The sequence below is a fragment of the Falco naumanni genome, chromosome Z (genome assembly GCF_017639655.2).
Source record: "Falco naumanni isolate bFalNau1 chromosome Z, bFalNau1.pat, whole genome shotgun sequence".
NCBI lineage: Eukaryota > Metazoa > Chordata > Aves > Falconiformes > Falconidae > Falco > Falco naumanni.
The window spans coordinates 75,740,043-75,765,239 of record NC_054080.1 but is presented as its reverse complement, the minus strand read 5'-3'; the positions used below and the strand labels follow the sequence as shown (position 1 = coordinate 75,765,239).

Here is a 25,197-nt window from a genome sequence, read left to right as displayed (position 1 = left end):
CTTGGGGGTCCTGAAAAATATGAATGCTGCTCCTCCAGCCTCTCCCCTGGGACAAGCCAGGTGCACTTTCCAGGCTTGCCTGATACTGGCAAGATAACATCCAAATTTCTGGGTGTTACCACTTTTCTCCTCTCCATGACACACACATCCCCTCCTGCCCACCACTGTGGGGTTCAGGCATCCTGCATCCCCCCAGGGCCCCCAGTGTCCTTGTCCTGCCCACACCCCTGCATGTCCCAGTGCACCCCTACAGCCAGGGCACTGCTTCCCATCCCTTCACCTCCCCTTTTTTGTTGCACACTGTCCTGTGCAACCCACCCATGAAGGGAAGCAGCAGCCTGGCAGCCTCACCCCGACACCCTACCCCATGACCGTGATGGATGCCTCATCCTGCTCTCAAGTCCCTGGGGTGACTTTGTTCCCATTGCCACCACACATCTGTTCCCACCACTATCTCCCTTCTTTCCAAGTTGGCAGAAGATTTAGGGCTTACCTTAGTGACAGCTTTAGAGAGACTACATTTTAGAGTCACCAGTGGCACTGGGAGCTGGAGGACCTTACATGTTCCTAGGTCTAGGCAGGAGCAGGAAGATTAAAGGGAGGAAAGCTGGGTCTCACTGTGGGGTCACCTATGGCAGCCCTGCAAAGTGGGACAAAATGGAGGACCTCCAAAATTCGCTGGCTTTCCTGGCAGTCAGCCTGGCTCTAGTTGCTTTCGGTGGATTACGGAGGGGAATTTTGCTGATTAACTCCAGTAAGGACATCTGTGCATCCACAGGCTTTGTGGGATAGAGAAACCCAGCCAGAGGGCCCGGCTGAGCTGCCCTAAATCCAGCTGGGTGGGTTTACCTTGCTGGAAGCTGCCAGCTTGGAAAAAAAAGCTGGGGTTTGGCAGCATGTTTCCATCACATGGGGACAGCTGCTCGCCGGACATGGAGAGAGCTTGCTGGGTGGTGTTGCAGGAGCGTTCCCACACCTTCCCAGGGCACCTGCTCAAAGCATTTGAGTGCCGAGCTGTGTGTTGCTTGTGGTGGTGTGATGCTTTCTGCAGAGAAGCAATGCTGCTTGGTCCTACTGTGCTTGTAGGACTGCTGTCTGCGAAACCTTGAAAGACCCAGTGTCAGGGCTGCCAGAGTAGCCTTTGGATGCACTGTGCTGCTTCCCTTTGTGCTCTGGGAATGGCAGCCCAGACCTGTTGCATGGGGAGATGCACAAAATACAGACATGCCAGGTACTTCAGGCTTATCCACGCTTGAAATGTATTGTCTAGACAGAGAAACAAACACCACTCCCCACCAGTGCTGGCCAGGGCCGTGCATTTTGCTGCTGGCAGCGGCATGCTGGCACAGAGCGCGGCACTAGGTAAGGCCCCTGGCCAGACAAGCTGCAATGACTGTCACCTTCTGCTCCATGATTCGGCAGGATTCAGGGATTTGGCAGCATAGCCTCCCCATCCCTGTGTCTCTCCTCTTTCCCTTGCCTGGATGTGTCCAGGAGGGAGATGTCTGAGGCATCTGGAGCTACTGAGACCTGAGAGCATCAATAAGCACTGAACAAGGTGTGCAGAGTGAGTCAGGACTCTGCCCATCTGCAAGAGCCAGAGAGGCAGTTCTGTACTGGGGAATGTAAAAAGAAGAAAGGCGGGGGGCTGAGGGAACTGGTATAAGAGCTGGAGGAAGGCCAGTAGGGCACTTCCAGGATTGTCCTCCATATGTCCCCCTGAGGCACCATGTGTCCCTCTGGGCACTTCTCTGAAACACTGAGGTGATGCTCTGTGCAGGGGCTTTGGAGCAGCAGATCTCCTGCCCACCCTGCCATGCCCAGCTTGGAGAGGCTGCCCACACGCAGGTGAGGTCAGGGAGTGTCTGCCCCGCACTGGAGACCCAAAGGATTGTGCTCCATCCCCCCCACGCAGAGCGCACCCCCTGCCCCACTGCAGTCTCCCCTTGCCAGCCCATGCTCATCCCCCCGCTAGCTGGGTGCTCAGGCTTGGAAAGCACAGCAGGAATGGGGTGGGAGGATGGAATAATCCCACTGGTGGCAGGGACTGGCTGGAGTGGGGGGAATACACTGGCATAAAGTCCATTTATCATGCACTTCAGGCACGCTCGACTTTAATAGCTCATGAAGCACTTTAAGAGCTGCATTAGCACTGAATACTTGAGTGAGGAGGGTGTGACAAGCTGTTAAGTGAGCATGAGCACAGCACAGTGAGCTTGGCCACCCGCTCTCACCCACTCCTGGCTCTCACGTGCACCCTGGTGATTACTGGAGCATCCTGCAAAGTGCCACATGAATTAATAAAAGCAGCGTCAGGCTTGAGTGGAGGTGAGACTGCTCATGCGTTAACCCCTCTGCTCTTCGCCTTTGGTCCTTCTCCTTGGAGCTGGCAGAGCAAAGGGTGCATTTTCTGGGAGGTGGGAGCCCAGGATACTCTCCAATGTTGGCAGAGGTGTGTGTGGAGGGGCTGTCACTCCCTTTGGTTGCAGAGCTCCCTTGCTTGGCATCCGTGGCAGGTTGCTGAAGTTCCACCTGCACCACCCCGCTGGGCACTGTCGCTTCCAGCTACCCGTGGAGGTGGGCACTGTGCGGTGGGAGACTGGAGCTGGCACTCAGGGCAGTCCCAGGGCTTGCTCAGAGGGTGGCACTAACGTGCTGGCTTGGGCAGTGCTGGCGTTTGAGTGTCCTGCCGCAGGGAAGAGCAGAGTGGCAGCAAAAAAGGGTGTTCATGAGGGGCTCTCCCATGGCATGGCCCCTTGTGACACCCCAGCCAGGGGGTATGTGGGTAGGGCAGAATGGCTGGCTGTGGACAAGGGATGCTACCCCTCAGGGGAAGCATCACTGATTTCTCAGGTTGTGGCTGCACCTCCAGGACAGCTGAATCCATTGAATGGGAATTGCTTCCACCCCACTTCCACCATGGGGTCTTTGGTTGCAGTGTTTTTGGGCAGCAGGGTTGGACTCTTGGTGCTGCTGGAGCTGTCAGCTCAGGGAGTTGCACGGTGCACGCATAGCTAATTCTGTTCCTGCTAAACCAGTCACCCTGTGCTGCTCAGCCCCTGGCACAGGGTGGCTCTGGCAGGCTCCGGCAGCCGGCTGGGCATGGGTGGGATCTGCTGCTCGCTGCCACTGCACTGAATGCATGCCTTCCCCAGCCTGTCTGGGCAGCTGTCACGGGGTCATTTTGAACACCCACCTCAGCGCTCTTGAATTTAGTGAAAGAAAAGGTGATGCACGGGGTAAAATTGGAAGTGGAGGGCAAAAGACATAAGGCTTGCAGGGATTAACTGCCAGAATAGGGTGGTATAAGGTGGTGTTTGGCCCTCCTGCTGGACCTGCTGAGCAGATGGTCCAGGGATGTCCTCTCGGTGCATGGGTCAGCACTAAAAGTAAACCAGCTTCAGATGGAGCTGCCAGATGGGGAGCAGCGTGCTCCAGAAACGGGCATTGCCCTGGGCAGCCAGAAGGCTGTCGCCCTCCACACAGCTCCCAGCCAGCACGGAGAGATAGACTGGAGCTGTGGGAAGAAATGGGAGGGGGCAGAGGAGGCAGAACTGTCTGAAGATCGTCCAGGAGAGACCGGTGTCCTCCCTGTCATTGTAGGCAGCTCAGTTTTCCTTCCTGTATTTCCTTCTCCGGGCAGTGGTTGACGCCGATTTATTTCAGAGGAGCGGAAGGTGATGGGGAAAGCTCAGCAGAGCACAGAAGCAATGCTGCCTGCTGCAACACTCACACCTTTGGCTGGCCAGGGGCTCTGGCATGTGAAAGCAGTGCTGGCAGGGGTGCCTGCAGTGCAGAGACCCTCTCCCTAGCAGAAGTTGGGCACCCTCAAAGGAAAGGGAAAGGCCACAGCATGAGCCCTGGGGCTTTGCCAGAGCTCCTTACATAGGAGATGTGTACATGGTGGAGATGCCTAAATGCATGTCAGGCCATAAAGCATACATGCACGGGTGATTTCAGCTCTTTCTATTCATTGCCATTACTGCCTGTGGCTGGATTTAGCTGTTCCCAGTAGACCTACAGTAGGCTACAGCAGTCCTAGAAGGAGGGAGCTCTGCTTCCCCAGACTTGTGCCACGACCAAAGCATCTTCCCCATCCATCAGCTTTGCCAGTTACATCCACATCTGTCCCAGATTGAGGTTTCTTTGCTTTTAAAACTGGAGTAATTCTGCTTTATTGATCCTCACCTTGCTGAATTAACTCATGTTTAAACAATAATTATGTTTTCACTGAGGAGAGGAGACAAAGAGATAAACGTCTCTGGAAATGAATGCTTTTCAGATGCCACATGCTGAGGTTAATTTATTGATGGGTGCCGAAGCTGCTATCTCCTCTTTTTCTCACCAGCAACAAGCAATTAGCCCCCATCATTCCTCAGCCGAGGAAAGAGAGAGATTTTGTTTCATTACTTTCCCTTCTCTCTTGCTCTCTTAAGCTCTGGTGCTAATCTTTTGCAATCGGTTCTGCTGCAAAGCCTCCAGGGAGCTTTAGTTTGCCTGTGCCTTGTTAGAAATGCTGCCCACATTTCAGCTAAGACAAAGCCTGGTCCGGTAAACAGCCTTTAAGATGCACAGCAAAGCCATGCAAATTGGCTTTTCAAAGAGAAACAGCTGTAGATACATCCCTCTCTCCCCTCCCCACACTGCCCAGCCTTCTCCATGTGGCATTTGTGACTGACGAGGATGGGACCAGCTCTTTCTGGACTCTGCTTAGTCCCACATCAGTCAGCCTATGCAACTCCCCAGGGCATCTGCCTGGCACAGTTAAGCTAGTTGCTTTTGTTTTTGGGGTGTTCTCTGGCTTTTCTGTGTAGGGGATGGTTTGTAGATTCATGCAGGATCATGTCACTTGTTTGTAGGCGTCTGAGGAGGTTTTGTTTGTTGTGCAAATGTTGTCCAGTTAAGGTACCTGGATCCAAGTGGTGTGATGGGCTACCTGGGTCTTGAGGCTCCGTCTTGTGCTTGTGGTGCATAGGGGAGATGTGCATCCAACCTAAGACAGCTTTGAAAGAGTAGGCTCTCCAAATACATAAGGTCTCTCCTCTCCTCTCCCTCACCTCTCTCATCACGCTATTGGAGTGCCCTTCAGTCATCCATTAAGCAACATGACTAACATCTGTCATGTGTTCTTTGTTTTTCCATCCGTTCCCCAGGGCAAGATGCATGTGCAACAGAGTGTTTTGGAATTTTTGTAATTGCCCGGGTACGGGCACTCGCTAGGGAAGGCAAGGTCAAAGGAACTGCCTGTGTGTGTGCTGAGTGGCCACTTGGGAGGCTGGAGATAGTCCATGCTTCCTGCAGAGCCTCATTCCATGCTCAGGCTGGGGCCAGTGCAGGAAAAAGCTCTGTCTCCTCATTACATAGCACCTTCCCACCTCCTGTGACACCTCTTGGCATCTCGAGCCAAGTTTTCCTCTCATCACAGCACGCTGGCACTTTGTCTCTGGGTGGCTCCTGCCAAGGCCTTGTCGGTGGTGTCCTCCCCAGGACACAGCCCTGCCTTCTGCGAGTCTGACCTACATTCCTCCACTGGAGATGAATGAACTTGTGTTTGGCTGCGTAAAACACGTGCTCTCGCTGAGGGAAGGCTAGTGTATTAACTGCTCCAGAGCTCTGCGTGCAATGGACTCACCCTTTCCGTTACATACAGCAGCCTTTGTGTCACTGGCAACCTTTGCCAGCAGCAGTTTTATGTTGCCTTCAAGATAATTGATAAGTTGAGTGATTAGCAATTGGCCAAGAACAGATCCCTGCGGGGCCACACCAGGAACACCCTCCTGCAATGATGATTCCCCATTAACAATTAATTCCCCATAAGCAATTATATTTTTTAGTCCTTCCTGCGATGACTCTGGATGCTCTTATTATCCAGCTGGCTGAAATACCAGCCTTGCTCCAAACTGCAGTCCTGTTCAGCGTGTGAGCTGGTCTCAGAGCATTTTCAGGAACACCCTCCAGTTAGAAAGCGAAGTTTGAGGTAGCGTCTACCTGCCCCACCATCCCTCATTCTTTGCAAGCCTTCTCAAAGCCAAAATGCTCTTCAGATTTGCTTCATGGAGGGCTTGGAGAGCCAGAACTGAGGCACGGTGGTGGATCCATGAAAGGACATGTCTTGGCATGGGAAAGATGTTATCAGGGTTTGCTTGGGGCAGTCAAAGTTGCGGGGCTTAGCTCAGCTTGTTCTCAGACCAAATGAGCTTGATTCACGGTGGTGTTCACATAATCCACTGAAGGAACTGGCTGTTCCTGGAAAACCTTGATCCTAGGGCATGTCATGAGTAGATGATCCTGCCTTGGAGCTGCGAGAGGGAAAAGGCGTAAGCACCAGGGCCATAGGAGAAGGCATTTCCAAAGGTGTGGGCACCCCAGGATGGCAGCACCCCTGGAAGAGCAGCACTGCCTGCACCTCTGGGACCCCCCCCAGCAGTCATCTCACTTCTGTAGACAGCTCATGTATCTGTCGGGTGAGTCAGCCTGACTCACCAGGGACACATTACCCCTCATATGAAGGCTCCAGTGCCAGCAGCTTATGTGCAGCAATTAGGATTTGAGCTTCTCTGTGAGACGGAGCCTGCTTAAATCATTCTGAAGGCTGCTGTTCAAGGGCAGGCATCCACTTTTTGCCTCCTTTGCCTTGCTAATTGCTACTCAAGGCTAAGCTAGCCCAAGCTTGTGGCTGTCCATTGGGAACCAGCATCATCCCAGTGGGATTGGCTGCAGCTGCTGGGGGCCAATCTGCTGGCCCAGCCAGTGCTGGCCAAAGGTACAACCTGGCAGCAGTTCAAGTTGTCCTCCGATGCCTTTGCAAGGAAGGTCCATCTCCTCCCCCCCTGGGCATTTATTACCATGGTGGTTTCCTCGTTGCCTCCCCATCTTTCCTGCCAGCCCACAGCTGTAGGGAAACAGCAGAGACAGCAACTCACCCCACCTGCAGTGACACCCCAGCTGCAACACATTAATCTGCTACATGCTGTTACGGTGTGTAAGAGCACATTAGGGTCTGGGGTCCCTCTTTCTGCTCTGATCTTTTCCCTTTTCCTCAAAGGGGCACAAACTTCTGCATGCCCCACACCCTGCCCCTTTTCCTTCCCCTACTCCTCTGTCTGCCCCAGAGCACCTGTATTGTTTTCTTCCCCCCAACACAAGATACATCTCCTGAAAGCTTCCCTGTCTGCAAAGTAAAAGAAAACAGCAAAAATAGCCCCAGGTCCTGGAACAACTTCTTCTATTACTGGACATCCCTCTGAGCTCAAGTAGATTTCCTGCCCAGACACAGAGTGAATTATGGCCAAGCTCTCAGAGGCTGACCTTGTGGTCAGCTGGAGCACAGGCTTACTAATAAATGTGGTCAGCCCCTGCCACAAACAGCCTATTTTTAGAGCCTGTGTTTCCTTGCCCGCTGCCTCGTCACCCCCCAGGTCCCAGAGCTGAGCATCCCCCAGGGGTGCAGGATAGCCCTGCGGGGAGCATGTCACAGGCTCATTCCTCCCACCTGGGAGGTGGGAAATCAAGAGGGCTGATTTCCACAGTGTCTGTTAATTTTGCACCACAGAAAGTTGCTGCTGTGTGGAGCAGGGTGGCCTGCCTTGCTGGGGCATGCTGTGGGAGCACGACTCATGCCTTCCAGACAGGGAGTGGAGAGCTCACAGCTCTCACCTAGGGTTTGTGGTTGGAAAATAGCCACAGGTCAGCATGAGATTGATGTCCCGTTGTGCAAAGTGCTGTCAGATGCATGAAGAGAGATGCTCTTAAAGTGCAGGTCAGGGGAGAGAGAAGGACAGGAAGAAAAATAGAGGGACTGGCACTTAGGTGTGAGGGAGCACAGCTCGGTGGCTTCAAGGCTTTGAAGACCTGTTCTTTGCAAGTTACCGAAGTTCGGAAACATGCAACAGACATTGCAAAAAAGCTACCTGCTTTTGTTATATAAGTCTGTCTGGAGGAACTTGCACTGAATTTACCCTTTCTGGGAATGAAACAAGTTATTTTAAATGGAGTTGATGGAGATGAGGTTCTGGAGTAAAGTGGGACCCACGTGTCCCCAGGCCCACATGAGCCATCCAAAAGCTGGGAAGAAAATCTAGCTGGCAATGTCTGTGATGCGAACAAAAATATGAACCCTTCCATCAGCTGCAGGTCCTGTTTATTGAAGCAGATCACAGAGCTGTAAAAGAATTAAAAAAAAAAAAAAAAAAGGAAAAGAAAACATCACTGAAGAGTAAGAGTGTGGATCTGGCAGGTTTTGGACAAGCCTGTGATCTCACAAAGCTGGTGAAAATAGTTCACATCTGTGGCAAGAAGAAGAAACCACTGGGAGAATCTCAGTCTTCCAGGATTCATTAGTTCTGCCAGTGGCCAGGAAAGCCATGTCTCAGTAGTCTTTTAGGCTTCATTAAACACATGGACAGACACTGAAGGAGGAGGTATGGGGTTTGTAGTCCACCCAAACACCTAGAGGAGCTTTGGATGGAAAGTGTGAAGCCCTGGCTTTTGCTGCTGGTGTGGGCAAAGCTGTCCCAGCCCATGGGAGGGAGTCAGGACCTGCCGGCATGGGTGTGGAGAGAGCACAATGTGGGACAGGGAGCAGCACTCAGCTGATGGAGCATCTGCGTAAGCCACCTGGGTGCTTGTCAGCAAATCCTTGCTGAAACCCACTGCTGGACAACTCCTGTTCATTGGGGGTTGGCTGAGAGGAAGGGTTTGTAAAAAAGTAATTTCCTTCTTGGGATGGCATCATCCTGCTGTGTGGAGCAGAAGCAATGCTTCCTCTGCTGACAGTTGCTTGTAAATCAAGGCATTGCCATAGCAACTGGGACCCCCAAATGCTGGTGGAAGCCAAAATCTCATTTGCACAGGTTTTCAGACCCAGTGAGCTGAGGCATAGCCCAGCACATGGGAGCAGCTGTGGGTTCTGCTCTTCACATGGGTTCTGGCTGCTGAAGAAGGGCTGTATCCTGTCCTAGCACTGAGTTCCTTTTGCTGAGCGAGGAAGCAGTCCTTGCCCATGGGTTACACTTGTTTGTTTTCTTAAGCCTGTGTTTGCATTCTCAAAGTCTTCCAGGAATGGAAGTTCTCATAAAACAGTGACAGTTGGAGTGGAAACCTTCAGTGCTTCAGCGGTTTGGCTTCAGTTAGCCTCCAACAGCTCAGAAAGGTCTCAACTTGGAAGTCACACATGGCCATCCCAGGGAGAGAGCCATCTCAATTTCCAAAGCAGCCTGGTTCTCCACCAGCCTGTTCAGACACATGTCCAACTGAACTTGGACTGGTGGTGCCACTCATTATTTATCTGCTTTGAAGGGTTCCCAGTGTCTGAAGTCCTGGATTATAGGCTGCCCTGGGACTGCAAAGCCAATCTCCAGTCAGGCTGAAAGAGCAAAGTGCTGCAGCTCTGGGCACTGCTTGCAGGAGCCCATAACCTTAGCAGAGGGTGCTACAAATCATCCCCGGGGTGTGTCAGAAGAGCTGTGTGTGGCAGACCTCGGGGACCAAAAGGGCAGGCAGGGCTGGGGCTGAGATGCTCAGGTCCTGTGCGTCCATCAGTAGTGTTGGGCACAGAGTGACTCACTCGCTGCTGTCTTCAGGTCACCTGTGACATGTCTGTGAACAAGCAAAACCCTGGATAATGGGAGCACAGTCACAGCAAGACACTGAGTGCAGACATCATCATCTCTGTTTCCTGGGGAGAGGATTTTGCTAGGGCAGGAACAGAGCAAAGAAAGACTGAAGCATGCTCAGGAGAGCAGATGCTGGGACGCAACATACACAAACCCTTATTATCAAAGTCTTTGGGTGGTTTAATTTCTATGGGCAGACACTGTGATTCTGTGCAAAGGGGAGTACGTAATACCCAGATTCCTGTTCTGGGTGGGAGATGCCGGAGTGCAAAATAATGAACAGAAGAACAACTTGCAAGATGTGCAATCTGCCCTGTGGATGAAAAGAGCATCTTTGAGAATAAGCTGTCTTGGGCAGCACTAAATGGAGTGGATCCATGCAAAGAAGCCGATATGATTGTGGTGCATTAGAAGAAAAAGGGAGAAGAAAGATTGAGGGGGGGCTGTGGCAAGCTTGTTGCAGAGGGGAAAAGCAATGTGTATCACCTTGTAATGCATGCTCCAGGAAGGCCAGTCAGGTGGAGGAGTGAAGTGAAACTGCAAAGCAGTTGATGGTGATGGAGGGGGGCGGGGGGGCGCGGGGGTACAGCAGTATTAGTCCAGCATATGGACCATTGATCTCATTGCTGGGAAAGATTGTGTTTAGGTTTAGCTGCCACCAGGCGCTAATTGAAGCTGAGGGGTCTGGAGCCTCATTGCACTGCCTTCTCTTGCTTACAGCTGTACTGGGGAGGCTGGTGGTGGTGGTGGTGGAATTCGTGTACTTGATTCACAGTGTGGGGATAGAACTGCCTTCCTCTCCACTCGGAAGACAAGGGGAAGTAGCTAAAACCTTCTCCTTGCACAGCCTGCACCTGTGTGCAAGGTGAGTCCCTGGCTTGACTCATCCATGTCCCAGTGCAAAATTCCCTGTGGATGGCGCAGACCCTCACCACAGGGTGCACATGGCTGGCAGAGCCGTGCACTGCCATTCATCCCAGGTTCAATACGTTTGAACTTCCAAGATTTTTTAGCTGCAAAGCCTGAAGTGTTTCCCCCAGTGCAGATCTGTGTTAGCAGATTTAAGCTGTCTGCCATTAGCCAGGCTCTTCTTACTTACCTGTTCAGAAGTGTTGCAAAGCAGCCAGAGGTCTGCAGAGCCAATGCTGAAAAACATTGACCTGCAAGGCTGGAAACCTGGAGGATTTCTGCCAGCCAAGAACTGTGTGCTTTGTAGGCAGAAGAGCGCTGGCACTATCACACCGAGGAGCTGACTGGGATGTACAAGCTAAAGCAGAGCTGCAGCGTGTAGCATGTCTTGCTTGATTCATGCTGAATTTGCTAAGGTGTAATGAGGTGTGCATGTGTGTGCATCTGTTTCTGATGTCCAGGCATTGGGCGTGATGCTGGATAGCACAATTCTCCTGATGGAGGGCTGGTGTGGAGCGCATGCTTGGCAATGCCAAAGTGCGCTTCTGCTCTCTGGAGAGAGGTCCCCTCTGTACTCTGCCACCCTGTGCTGCCCGTCAGGGGCCACACCTGCTGCCTCCAGCATCCAAACTGAAATACAGCCAAGGAAGTTGCTGAGCATCCCCCACATAGGTAACAGAGCCACAGAGGGGGATCAGGGTCCCGTCCTGTTGTGAGCAGCAGGAAGGCAGGCTCACAACAGCAGCAGCTGGTGCAAACCTGTATCATGCAGACCACAGACACAGGGGTCTGCTGCTGGGGGCTTCTCCTGGTAGCCTGATGTCCATGTATCTGTCCAAGTGCAGATCTTCCCCAATCAGGCAGACAAGCTCTGCTCATCATCTGCTCATCATCTGCATTGTTTATGTGCAAACCTGCTCCCAGGGGGGCAGTAAGGTGAGCCTGGAGCACTCCTGAGGGGAGTCTCCAGCCATAGCTGTGAACTTAAGACTTTGTAGGATGAGTCATAGAGAGCCTCTTGACTCCAGCCAGGCCACAAGTCCTGGTAGGTTGGGCTCTGATGCATCTGCAGCTTGCCTGCACTGCAGTGTGGTTGCTCCAGCTGACAGCATGCTGTACAAGTGAGAAACTGAGGCACATGGGAGTGAGAGTGCATTAAATCCAGAAGCTAACGTCTGTCTGTCTACTCCTCTCCCTGCAATTTCCCATGGAAGGCCGACATGTCTGGCCATAACTGGGAGCGTGGAGATCTGCCACAACCTGTGACAGCTGCCAGGACAACTGGAGAGGCTTGGGGTAAAGCATGAAAATCCAGTGATGTTGCTCAGGGGTGGGAAGGGGATGCTGAACCCTGCAAGACTCCTGCTTTTGGGAGGGGATACATCAATGCTACAGCATTACCTGGGATGCAGCAAGGTGCCTGGCTGGTGGTCATATCCAAGTTCTTGTGCTCAACAGACTTGAAAATTAGTTTACCTTTGTGGTGGGAAGCACAGGACCTTGTGTTTGTCCCCATCTTCATCTGGGTGAGGATTGCTGCTGCACGGCCTAGGGGAAGGGCAGCTCAGGAGCTTGGGTCCCCACTGGTGCCTCCTAGCCCTTACAGCATTGCACAAGCCCCTTGGCAGCAGAGGGAACCGTGGCCACTCCCAATGGCCACAGGCTCACTTGCTAGTGAACTGCAGCACTTTTCCCACTAGTGCTCCACCTGGAAATCCATTCCCTTTACTAGACTCTTCTCTGCCTCCTTTGCCCTAGAGGAGCCTCCCCAGCTTTGCCCAGTAACCCCCAGCCCTTGCCTCGCCCTCTCCCAGCATTGCAGGGCACAGCCCTTTGAGTGCTAAGAGAAAGTGTGTTGCTTCTCCATGGTCCTGGAGGATGCTTGTGCTTTCTTGCTGGACCCATCACAAGCATCCTGCTCTTGGCCTTGGTCAGGTGTAATAGCTGTGCCAGCTCAGTGGCTCCTGTTGGCAGAGAGCCTTTAGGGATGCCTTACTGACCTTCCCGTCGTGGCAGTGGCTCTTTGCTGATTTACAGCCGTGGTGCACTGGGTCTGCCCCTGCGCAGGTGACTTCTCCAGCTCTCATCCCTGAGACAGTGCATGTCTGTCTGTCCCTCCTGGTTTGCAAAGAGAATTTCTATTGGTTTTAACCCAAGCTGCTGGAGGCTGGTCCTAGCTTTTATGGAGAGCGAGCCCTGAATATTCAAGAAACAACACTGAACTTGGTGTGACCATGGTTGGCAGGTTCTGGCCCTTAATTAATTAGCATTGATTGTACTTCACTTCCAACAGTGGAGGAGGGAGCTGCAGCTCAGGGAAGCAGTGAAGTGTTGCAATATAATCACTGCAGCCATTTTCACGCTGCCAGTTGGTGCTCTTCAAAAGTTACGTAGCTGCTGCTTTAGCAGCATGGGAGACAGAAAGGAAAACCCTGGGGGAATAGTAATGACATGGGACTTCAGAAGCTGTCATTTTAGAAGAAACATTTGTTTATACATTTATGCAGGGTTGAGGGGTCCCCCCCAACTTTTAATTTTTTTCAGGTTTTTGGCATTGTTTCAGCTCGACTTAGCTGTAGTGAAGATGCTGCTTGTGTCTCCTGCATGGCACATCAGGGCCAGCATGGGGTGCATCAACCCACCAGGAGATTCAGCCATCGAAGTGTGGGACCTAGACCTCCATGCTCTCCCTTTGCTGCCAGCTCCCCCGTCCAAGTGCAGCAGCAGCCCTGCAACCCCTGGGGCAACCAAGTAGTGCTATTTAGGAATTGGCATGTGCCTTGACCCCCAAGAAATTTGGAGGAGGTTGGGGTTGGATCAGCCACTTGGGAGTGGAGGTGTGAGCCTATCTGAGCAAGATACCTAGTCGTCGGCCTTCCTCTGTGTTAGTGAAACTTCCCCCCACATGCAATTGCCAATCTCACTCCATAATCTGGGCAAGTCTTTTCCACAGAGCAATGTGAGTCCATGGGCTTTTGTATCTGTGATGCATTTTTCTCCACGTTTTTGCAGCTCCATTCTTCACAGCTCCAGAGAGATGGCCCCAGGCATCCTCCTGCTGATCTATGAGTAGTACTTTGGAATATAAACCCAGGAGGAAAATTTTAAGATTTAGTTAGTCCGATCTAATTCCATTACATTCTTCATCGTACCCTAAATCACAGCTCCAGAGCGAAGACCACATAGCAAGAACCACCAAGAATGCATCACAATTCTTATAACATGTTGCATGATGTTACAAACGTGTCTCCAAGCCTGGTGAATACGGAACACTCCTGCAAGTGTTGAGTATCTTTAATTCATGCCATGGCCGGGGCCAGCAGCTCCCAAGCCTGTCATTGCACAGCCCATTGCCAGAGGGTCCTAGCTGTGCTGTGACTGTGTGCTTGGAGCCCCAGGCTCTGGTGGGCTTTAGAAGAAGCATGGGAGGTGGGTGTCAGCTGGCAGAGATATTAGAGTCCAGTCTGGTGGCACGAGGGATTAGTGGATACAAGCTGTTAGGTGATCTAATTGTGTTTTCCTTCCTCCAGTGAGTTTGGACCATTTTTCTTAACTTGCTTAGCCCTGAAGAGTTTTTTAGTGTAACTGGTATTTATGGAAGACTTTTTGCTTTGCTGCTTCAGGGGGAGTCACTGGTATACACCGCAGCAGCCACCTCATAGCCCTGTAAGCCACCACAGCAGCATCCCAGTGCTGGCACCCCAAGAGGTATACAGGACTTCAGAATGGGTAATAAAACACCAGCTCAAAAAAAATTCTGTGCTTTGGGTGTTTGTATTTCAGCAGTGTCAGGAGAGGCTAACCAAACCCTGGTGTCGATGTAGAGATGCCATAGGATCACAAGCAGGAGGAAAATCAGAGCCTAGCTCTGATGTAAACAACTTGCACGCCTTAGGCCAGTCATTTAATTTCTTCTGGGGACTTTAGCTCCATCTCTGAGAGAGTGACAATGGTGCTCTCCTTGTTTGTCTCATCTGTTTGAGTTGTCAGCTCATTAAGGCAAGATCTGCAACTTGCTGGATGCTGACAGAGAGCAGTGGGTGACAGGGTGCGCATCCCTGGGGGGCTGCAGGCAGTTTGGCAGTGTGAGTGCTGGGGAAGAGCCACCTCCATCCCCTGCACCAGAACCCTCTACTTCCCGTGAGGGGCATCTCCGTTGGGAAGCGAAGTGCTTGCTGCCAGTCTGTCCTGAGCAGAGCTGATGGGGAAGATCCTCAGGTGAGCCATTTTCCTTTGGAAAATTAAGTCACATCAACATCTGAATGTTTTACAAAATCATATTTCTCGGGGGGGGGGGGGGGGGGGAAGGGAAGAAGTTGGGGCTGGGGGGGGCTGTAGTTTATCTTTGTAGTATTTTTCAGAAATAGTAGTTTGTCTTTGTAGTAATTTTCAGAAATAGATTCTTCACTTTGAATTGCCACCCCCTTCTCCCTAAAAAAATAAAGGGTTGCAAAGCCTTTTGTACAACACAGTAGAGCAGTTCTGAAAAAAAACCTAAAGGATGTGAAACCCTTTGGTTTCCTTCTAAAGGAAAAACTTTGCTTTTTTCTTTTTTTCTTTTTCACTTTAATGGTTAGGTTTTGGAAGTTTGGAGTTTTGCCCTGTTGGAGCCAGAGCAGAATTTTCAACTTTACGGCATCCTAAGCTTGCCCTGGCTGTCCCAGAAGTGTGGGGAGCTACCAGCACCCAAAAGCCAGGGCATCTCCTCTCTCCCATCCCCACGCAGGCGGCTGCTCTCCCTGTTGCCATCTCCTAAGGGCCAGCAGCCACTCTCCCTGGGTGAGCTGCAGAGCATCCTCCTTTTGCTCTGCTTCAGTTTGTTTGCTATGCATGGCCCCAAGCTGGAGGTAGGGGAAGAGCCACTTGCTGCCTGTAGCTGCTTTCCATGTGTGTGCACACGGATTTGCACTGATTTTCTCTCCTTATGGACTTCCTGGTATTCCCCCTCCTGCAGGCAGCATGTGTGGCTGTTTGCAGGCTCCTGCCTGTAATTTCCTCATCCTCCTTACTACCTTTCACTCCCTCATCCCTTCTCCTCTTCCTCCCTCCTGATGGAGACAGCCTGTCACAGATGACTCATCTCAGAGATGTTTTTTTCGCTGCCAGAGCCAAGATTTTTCTCTCTGCCATCACACTTAGTCTAGGAGTGGGAGAGGGAAGCAGGTTTTGGGTTTAGTTTTGGGTGGGTTTTTTTCAGCAATAAATAATTTCAGCATGCTGAAGAGGCAGGAGAGTGAAACTGGCATTAGGCTACACTGACATACTCTGTTTGTTCTGGGAGTCTTTTCTCCCCCCTCCAGAAAGCTTCCTCTAGTGCTTAATTTTAAAGCAAGTCGCTGTTATTTCTTGTTTTCTTACTTTCCGGAAGAGATTCCCGTATTATTTTGGCTTGTCTGGAGATTTCCACGCACATCAGAACTTTTTCCTTTGGCTTTTTCTTTCCTCTTTGCTTTCTTTTCTTTGGGGTTAAAAGCTCCGAGTCAGCAAGGTACTTAAACACATGCTGAAAGTGAAGGGCTTGCCTAAGTGCTTTGCTGACTTGGAGCCAAAGATATTTTCTCAAGTCCTTTAAATGCTTAAGAACCTGAATTCAAAACGTTTTAAAGAAATTCCAGAATTCAAGTATCTCTTGTGCTAATAATAGTTGTAATTCAGTAGTGCCTTCAGATAACCTGAGCTCTAGATTTGGTGAGCTCCCGTATAATCTTACTTTCAGAAAATATGCTTACCTAAAATCTTTCTCTGCTTCAAGCCCAAAAGCTCTCCAGAAAGCTGGGCACATTTATTTGTGTTTCAGTCAATGAATGTAACTGGCCTTTTAGCTGTTGTTTTGCAGTAGGACACTCAAAGCTTTTAAGTGTCGAAATTTAGGAAATAATGGGCAATTAGTTGAAATCCTGGTGAATGAATGTCTGCTCCTGAACTAACATTTGCTCGTCATCCTCAACACAGGGAAGAAAAAACCCCCATGAACTCGAGGGCTCTCTGAAACAGCAACATCAGTAATTGGAGGTTAGGCCGTGCTCTTCAAAGGCAGGCTGAGCCCAACAGCAGCGCTGCTCTCTGCTTTTAAAAGCTTAGACAGGAATGGCAATAGAAGTGGTACAGAGAGGGAATAGCGGTGGGTGGACGAGCAGGAAAGGCTCTGTGGAGGGTGAAGTGTTGCCAGAAATGGAGAGGCAGCCACCATGGAATAGAAATTACGGCATGGTTGTCTTGGGCTCTGCGTGGTGAACCCAGGGTCCTCTGCCACCAGTCAGTGGGGGCCACTTGGAAATGCTCAGCTGCTTAACGAAGAGCATTTTCTTCAGAGGTTTTAGAGAGGGTGCTGGACACCAGTGCTCAGGGCACCAACAAGGGAGCAGGACCAGGCAGGAGCCAGCTTAGTTCATGAACCTCCAAACCTCCAAGGAGTTGCATGCACCCTCCTCTGAAAGCTCTCTGTGCTGCTACCAGGTATGGGAAACCCAGCTGAAAGCTCCCAGCTTATCATCCTCATCTTAAGGCTTTCTTTTCAGAGGTGGTATGATCTCGTGTGAGCTTCTGCACCGTGCTTTGCAGGGATATGTGCACATCTGCAGAAGAAGGCACACAAAGCCTCTGTATGCCCCAAAACATTGTGTGCTTTCAGTCTTCTGCTGTCTCTGAGACATACATCTTGCTGCAGCGATCGTCCACGTAGCACACAGAAGACCCTGTCTCTCCGACCCATCCAGAGACAGCCTCAAAAGTTTGTGCCACCCTCTGTAGCTCTCTGACTGTAGAATAAGTTCCAAATACTCAGGTAGCCTGTGGATTTATGGGGCTTTCAAATGTGCTGAGCACCCTGAAGAGCCTGGAAACCATTTGGGGACCGTGGTCCTGCAGTTGTGTCAGCCATGGCTCAGAAACACCTCCTAGTCCATAACCAGAAACCCAGCCTCATTCAGCCCATGCCTGGACCTTGCTTCCAAGCTCCATTCAAGATTCAGGAGCTCCGTTCTGGGGTCTTGTTGTGGTCTGCAATGCTCTTTTAGCTACACTCAGGGGTTTGTCTTGATATCTCTGGTGGGAATAACACTCTTTCCAGTGTGCCATGGGTCTGATATGTTGCCATCTTCCACCCCAGAGGTGCTTGCACCCAGCAGATGCTATGTGTGACTGTTGGTCTGTGGTTCCACAGCTGTGCCACAACTCAGCATGTGCTGGTGATTGTTTCCAGGCTTGGCTTTGCTTGAGGAGCTTGAGGAGTGTAAGGCATGAAATGCAAAAGAAGTATCTCATTATTACCAAGGCAGATCCCGAGACCTTGGCTTAATTGCTAATGCAGCCCCTGATGGGCAGAGTGAATGGGTGCCTTGTTATTAATATTGCTTTGAAATCATCACTAGGCTCCAGAAATGCCAATGTCACTTGGAGAAGTGAGTGATGGTGACTGAGTCCAAAAAAAACCCAAAAAAACCCTAAAAACAAAAACTTGGGGAAAATGGAAAATGTTTCCCATTTTATCAGCATGTACTCTTCCCACCTTCTGTTCGCGTTGCTGCACTAGCAGCAGCTCAGTTCCTCTGCTATCCTGTAGCCACCTGTAGGAGAAAGAAGTCCCTGTCTTGGGAGGAAATGAATCCTGGGGTGTTACGTCCAGTGGATAATGGGATGGAGGGAAGAAGTATTGGTGTTTCTGTTGGGGGTTCCTGGGCACAGGACACCACTGGGAATACTTTGGTGCTGCCCTGTCCCCCTGTGTCTCGGTGCTGCAGGTTGCACTCCTGCTTTGATTTCCAAGTCTAGCCTAGGTGATGCCTTTGAGTCCTGGCCCTGTGTGCAGTGTGCCCTGTACCTCCTCCTTGCTGGAGCTGGGCCATAAGGAGAAGGACGAACCTGCTGTACCTGTGGTTAAGAAAGCAGAGGAGTTTCTCCATCCTCGTGCTGCAGGAATTTGTCTGTTTTAAGTTGCAGCGGTCCCAGCTTCAAGCCCAGCTGCTGCCGATCCACCCAGGGGTGTGAGCGTTACATCAGTAAGCGACAAGCCACTGGCCTACAGCAGGCAAAACCCAAGCCAACAGACAGACAGAAAGAGCCTGAGGGGCTGAATTTTAGAGCTGTTAAATGATTAAATGCAAGGAAAAAAAAGTTAATTTAACATCGCGGTTGTGATTTTACACACCCAAGAGCCTGGAAATTGAGAGCTCTGCTCCTCACACAGGGATCGTAACTTGGCACTGCACAGATTGTACAGTATGTAAAATTAGACCGGAGAAATAGTAAATATGCTGCAGGGACCAATACTGTCTTGGCAGAAGGAGGATGGACTGAGTGGGACCCAACAGGTCTTTTACGCCTCTGACTTCCATAATTCTGTGCTAATAAAAAAAATATTGCACAATGCCTGATGCTAATCCGCAGCCCTGAGTGGGGTGAAGCAGGAGCCAGGTTATTATGTGAACAAATAGCGGTTGCCCCCGGTGTGTTTGCGTGGAGGAAGGCTGTTATTTGAGGGCGGGCACGTGGGCATCGGCAAACGGTGATGGGGAAGTGTATGTCATGTGCCAGGCTTAAAAGGCAGATTGCAGTCAGAGGGGTGCGAGGCGCCCTGACATCTCTATCTGGCTCTTCCCCCTCCCCAAAGCTCAGTAAATACAGGCGTCTTTGCACACTGTTGCTGGACCACAATGAGCTTTTCTTGTGTTTATGGCTGTGATTTGGGCACCTAATTCCGAATCGTATTGATTTCCCCTTAAACAGCATTGAAAAGCCTGATCTAAGCACTCTTTTGTGGCCTGGAGTTATTTGTCCTGTCTGCATGAAAAAGCAGGACCAGAAAACAAGCCTTTAATTCATCTGTGGTGCTAACATCAGTCACCCGGCAGCGAAGGGCAAAGGCTCAAGCGAGCCTGTCTTGGAGGATATTGGTGGGATTTTTCTGCCGTGTGCTGATTCCCATTTGAGCCATTCATCTTCCTCTGGTCCGCCAACACCTTCCCTTCCATATCACACCACCCCACATGCTGGGGCAGACATGATATAGATGCAGGGTATTGGAGGAGATGCTGCTCCACCAGAAAACTGCTGTTCCTCAGGACAAGTCAACCCAAGTTGACTTTGCAAGGAAGCCAAGTGGGCAAGGTCCCATCCAGCCTTCCCTTTGCCTTAGGATAAACATGGTGTCAGAGCTCAGCCTGTCCCAGCAGTGAGAGCACTTGGAGTCCCAGGACACAGACATTTTTAGAGCAGAAGAGCTAGGACATCTAAGTGAAGGTCTTACCAAGACCTCCTACAGGAAAAGAGATCATCACATGAGCTCAAGTCCCCTCATGGGATGCAAGAGCAAAGTCACCTGAGGAAAAAAAACAACAAAACAAAACACCAAGATCACCAGCCCAACAGCATCCAGAGCTCTCTGCTGAAGAGCAGCTGAGACAGAAAAGCAGAAGTAGCAACAGAGGTGATTTTTTCTCCTGGTCCTGCCTATAGCAATACAAGATGATCGGTGCTAGAGGTATGCAACCATTGCACATGGGTACACACCAATGTTAGCACTGTCTGGCAGAGCTCAGTCCTACTGTGAAGCCAGGGGAAAGAGCAGCTTTGTGGCTGGAGAGACTGTCACCAAGGCAGAATGCACTTAGTTGCTGTTCCCAGGTCTGCCTGTCCCCTGCAGCCAGGGACAACTTGGTGCGGGGGCAGCACGCTGCTGTACAGCCCCCACTACTCCCAGCCGGAGCTGGGTGTGATGGCATGCAGGCAAACAAGGCTGCCTCTGACACGGAGCCTTTCTGGCTTGCAGCGAGGAGCACTGCCAGCATGATGCTCAGGGCTGATGTGATTTGGCAGCTCTAAAGAGCTGCAAGAGAGGCTTTGTCCCAACGCGGAGCTACTGAAAATGCACCAAGACCAGTACGAGACATAGACTTAGCGGTCCTGTCCTGGCACAGGGAGGGTCTGCTCTGCCCCAGTGAGATCCCGCTCTGACGGGGCCAAAGCCGTTGGTTCAGCCAGTCTGATGATGTGATACAAGCAGAAAAATGACATTGAAGTTACTTGTCTGCTAAGGCAGCTTCCTGCATCCTGCTACCATGCCTCCCAGCCAGGACTCAGCATGGGACCGCAGCCCACAAGGCACGGGGAGCTGCCGCATCCCTTGGGGCTGAGCCAGTGCTGCAGCAAGGACTTGGCCCTCGCTTCTGCTGTAAGTTTGTGTTGCTTCTGCTTCCAGCAGTGGGTGTCTGTTATGTGGTTTCCCACTGGGTTTAGCACTGCATTTTCTCCCCAGGAGGGTGCTTATGCCCTGCCACTGCGTAGCCTTGTTGGCCCCTGTGCATGAGCCATGCAAGTGTCACCATCCTGACTGTGCCACCACCCCAACTGTGCCACCTGGGGCTTGGTCCTGGAGACGGCATGTGAAGCTGGTAGCAGAGCAGGCATCACACCTCCACACTGCTGGACCATTGAGTCCAGGGGGGAGCCTGTGGCATGGGTTATTATTTGTGACAATGGCATATTTGATTGCAAAAGTGTCCCTTCATCCTCAGAAAGCCACAGTAGATATTGCATTAAATTCCATGGAAGAAGCATCAGCCCTTGCGGCTGAATGGCTAGAAGGACCGTGAAGGCCCTTTTCACCCCGCAATGGACAGTGCTAGCTGGGTTTGGGGTGTAGCTGCAGAGGGAGGTGCACTCAACTGCAGACCAGTGGTGGGAGGTAAAGCTGCTGCAAAGCTGGAGGAGAGCTTCTTCAGGGGCAGCAAAGCTTTGCCAGACCTCACGGAAGGACATTTTGTGGTCACATCCAGGCTGAGAGAAGAGGCTTTCCTGCCCTGGAGCTTGCTCCAAGCCAAGCATGTCAGAGAGGCGAAGTGCCTCCTTTACAACACCCCTGAAGTAAACTGAGGTCTGCTTCCAGGCTATTGTGGTGTGATTGAGTACAAGTCCTTTAGCACCCATCTGTTATCTCTTAATTAAACTTTCTTGCTAATTATTTTTTCTTGTCAAGAGAGCAAAGCTGCTGACTCCAGGGATTTACCAAAGTAGAGCAAACAAACACGGGCTCTGCTTGCTGCAGTTCTTCATTAATGGACAAAATTAACTTGGAACAGTCCATATCTTTGGCTACATCAATGACACTTAATTATGCCTGCTTCCTTACAAAGATGTATCTAGTTTTAAATCACTTGTGGAAGAACTGCCTCCTTAAGCATGAAATTCCTCCTTCTTGAAGGGAACGTTTCTGCTCACAACAACGGCTGTGCAGAGACCGAGTGGCAGCAGGGGATATCAAGGATGGGGTGTGCTTCAGGAAGCTGGTGTGGGGAGGCTGTTTCATCTCAAGAAGGGCAGCCCTCAGGGCTGTGAAGCTGCAGGTGGGAGCAGAGGTGCTGGCATCCCTTGGACACGGTTGGTGCTGCTCAGGCTGGTGAGCGTGGGTGCCGCAGTAAGAGAAGCCACAGGGTTGTGCCACTGCTCTATCCAGCAGCTGGAGGAGCCCAGGAATGTCCCCACTCCAGAGGCGAGAGAGTCAGGCCACCTCTCTTTCCCCTTGCCCTCTCAACCTTCTGGGGCTCCCCACCTCATCTCCTGTGGGCTTATTCATCTCATTTACCACAGGAAGTTGCAGGGTGCAAGACCTTGCCAGTTTATCTTGGAAAGCTCTAGGCATAGCGTTGGTGCTGTGTAAAATTTAAATGTATAATTTATGAATACATACACACAGAGCTAATTAGACACTGGGATAATTATTTGTGGCTAGTTGCTTAGCTGTGGGAGGGAAGTACAAAGGCTAATGGGGTGATGTGCAGGACTTTGTCTGAAGGCACGTGCGTAATTCTCCATCCCACTGCAAAAGTGCTCCAAGTCCTGTTGGGGGAAGCGGGGACACAGCCTTTCTTGCTGCTTACATTTCCCCATCTGCAAGAGAGGGGCAGAACCAGAGGCTGTGCATCCTGCAGAGAAGAGTGCTTGTGTCCATCCCCCCACGTGCTGCAGCACTTTCCTTTTGCTTGCTCTCTGCTTAGGCCAGCCACAGCCTCACAGTGCATTTGGGGAGGGGGCTCTGAAGGGAACAGTTGGCCCAGTGACAGCTGTGACAGCAAGAACTGTTTTGTCCCCCATGTGCGTGTGCTGGAGTTTGGCTTGCAACAGGCCTTGTCACAAAGAGCCCCGCTGAGGGGCTGCAGTGAGCGCCAGTGATGGGGATGCAAACTGTCTTCTCCACTTCCCCTGCTTGCCGTTCAGAAGACACCTGGGGCATCTGGCCACGGAGCCCCAGGGCCACATCCATGGCGCAGCTCCGTGCATACTGCATAGGGCAGTGTCCAGCAGCACACTTGCCCTGGCAGCTGCCCATGCCGGCAGGGTAGGAGCCTCAGCAGAAGAGGGAGAGCAGCCAGTGGAGATGGAGGGTCCCAAGAGGAGTTTTGCTCCGTCCCAGCTTGGCATCTGCCAGGGCAGCCCTGGGGTCAGCACAATTTTCCTGTGTTGCTGGCCTTGCAATCTCAATGCAGATCAAGATTCATGAAGAAATAAAACGAGGATGATGTCCCCATCGAGGACCTCCAGCTGAGCAGGATGAGTTTGGGAAGCATCAAACATGTTTCTGTGGGCCCGGCATCTCAGCCACTTTGTCTCATCTTCCCTCTGTGTCTCCCGGCTGGACCGCTGTCCTGTTGGTCCCCATTGTGTTGCAGTTGCACAGACCGCACCATCAAGTTGTCACTCATCATCATCACTAGGAGGACAGCAAAGCAGATTGTTTCACCAAGCAGCCCCAGGTCCACCACTGGGAGCTCTGTGTGTGTCTGTCCCATGGGTGGCTGCCATCTTGCCTCCACTGCAGCTTTGCAAGACTGTAATTTCTACCCTCATTAAGCATCACCATGGCTCCTCTCCAGCTCTGGATCTTTACACCATATACAAAATACCATATACCAGGCTGTGCCTGGATGGCATGCTGTGCTGTGGTAGAGGATGTGGCCCTTGGTGGGGCTGGATGTTCAGGGGCATGTTGCTGGTATGGGTGCATTGCAACCTCTCCATCATGTTTTCTTCACCCTTGTACTGTCACCTGACACAAGAAGCAGTATACTTTGAAGAGGCAGAGTGTTGTAAGGGCAGGGCAGCATCTTGAAGTATCACTTCTAGCCAATGATCACAGCAGCGCCTGTAGGAAGGGATCTTTGGAGGTGTCTAGTCCAGTGTCCCAGTCAGAAAAGAACTATCGTCAATAGTAGATCAGATCAACCATGGCTTTGTCAACAGAGCACTGGCAACCTCCAAGGATGGAGATCCCTCCTCTCTGTGGGTACATGTCCCAGCACTGCGTCACCCTTCTGGAGAATAAATTTTCCTTCATGTCTAGCTCAAACCTCCTGAGCTGCAGCCCCTGGCTGTTGGCCCTTGTTCTATCCATGCCACCAGTCAATGTTCATGCAGCGGGGCTGGCCCTGCAGCGCATGGGCTGTCCCCATGGTGCCCCTTCCCCCAGGGGATGCCATGCGTTAGCACAGCAGTGTGGATGGATGGGAGTCCTGTGCCTGGCACGGTGCAGGAGGGACATGGGGACCTGGCTTGGCTCTGGTAAGAGCCTCAGCAAACCTGGCTGGGAGGAATGCCTCCTCTGAAGCTTGCTTTCGGTTTTTCCTTTGTCAGGGGCCTTGAATCATTGACTTGGAAAGGAGGATTGCTTTCAAAGACCTGTCTTCCAGGAATGGCTCCCTCAGCTCTTCTGGATGAGTGCCAACGTGTTTGCACTGTGTTTAAGGACAAATAGGAAATAACTCAAGGTGCCTTTTCCCCTTCCCAGCTTAGTCCTGCTGCCACCAGCTACAGACAGGCTCTCAGCTACAGTTCTGAGAAGCAGAGACGGGCACCGCAGAGTATTCCCCTGCTTTCAAACCTTCCCTGTGGTCAGGCACCAGGCAGGCAGGTCTGTGGGTCCATTGCTGCACTGAACCTTTCTCCAGGCAAGGCTGGTGGGTGGTGCAGTGTCTCTGCCAAGCAGAGAGCCAATGGCTTTTTGTGAGCCAGCAAGAAAGGGGAAGAGAAAATGTCTTTACCTTATGCAATAGAAGAAATTAGGGGAGAACCTGAGTAAGATGATGGGATTCTTGTTTTAGCTCCGTTATTTATATCTATCCATCCACTTGTCTGCCTAGTCATCTGTCCATCCATCCATCCATCTCCAAGGCCATTCTGACAGCCAGCCATCCACACAACACCACTGCCATTCATTGGTCCCTCCCTCCACCCATCCATGCACCCATCTGTCCACCCATTCCTCCACCCATATATTCAGCCAGACAGCCAGCTGCTTATATGCTTATACCTCCATATACACATCTCTGCATCCCCATCCATCCATCCATCCATCCATCCATCCATCCATCCATCCGCTTGCATAGTCATCCATCATTTCATCTTCATACACTTCCCTCCATCCCATCTGTGCCTATGTTGTCGGCTGTCCAGTGATCACATGCATTTACTCATCCATCCACCCATCCATCTTCTGCCATACTTCTGCCTATCTGTCTGTTCATCTGGACCCATTCCAGCTACCCCTCCTCACACAGGTGCCTCAGCTTAGATGGTTTTCCCTCTTTCTGCCTGTTGGTATATGCTCTAAGCTTTTTTAAGACACTTGAAGCACACTTCTCTGATCAGCCCAGTTTCTCAAAGGTCCCCACCCTTGGTTAGTGTC

The 25,197-nt window shown here is 51.4% G+C and overlaps 1 protein-coding gene across 2 annotated transcripts in view; it reads left to right on the top strand.

Moving 5' to 3' along the window:
- CNTFR (ciliary neurotrophic factor receptor) overlaps positions 1–25,197 on the top strand; it is a 210,133-nt gene that overhangs the window by 121,988 nt on the left and 62,948 nt on the right. The window lies entirely within an intron of this gene.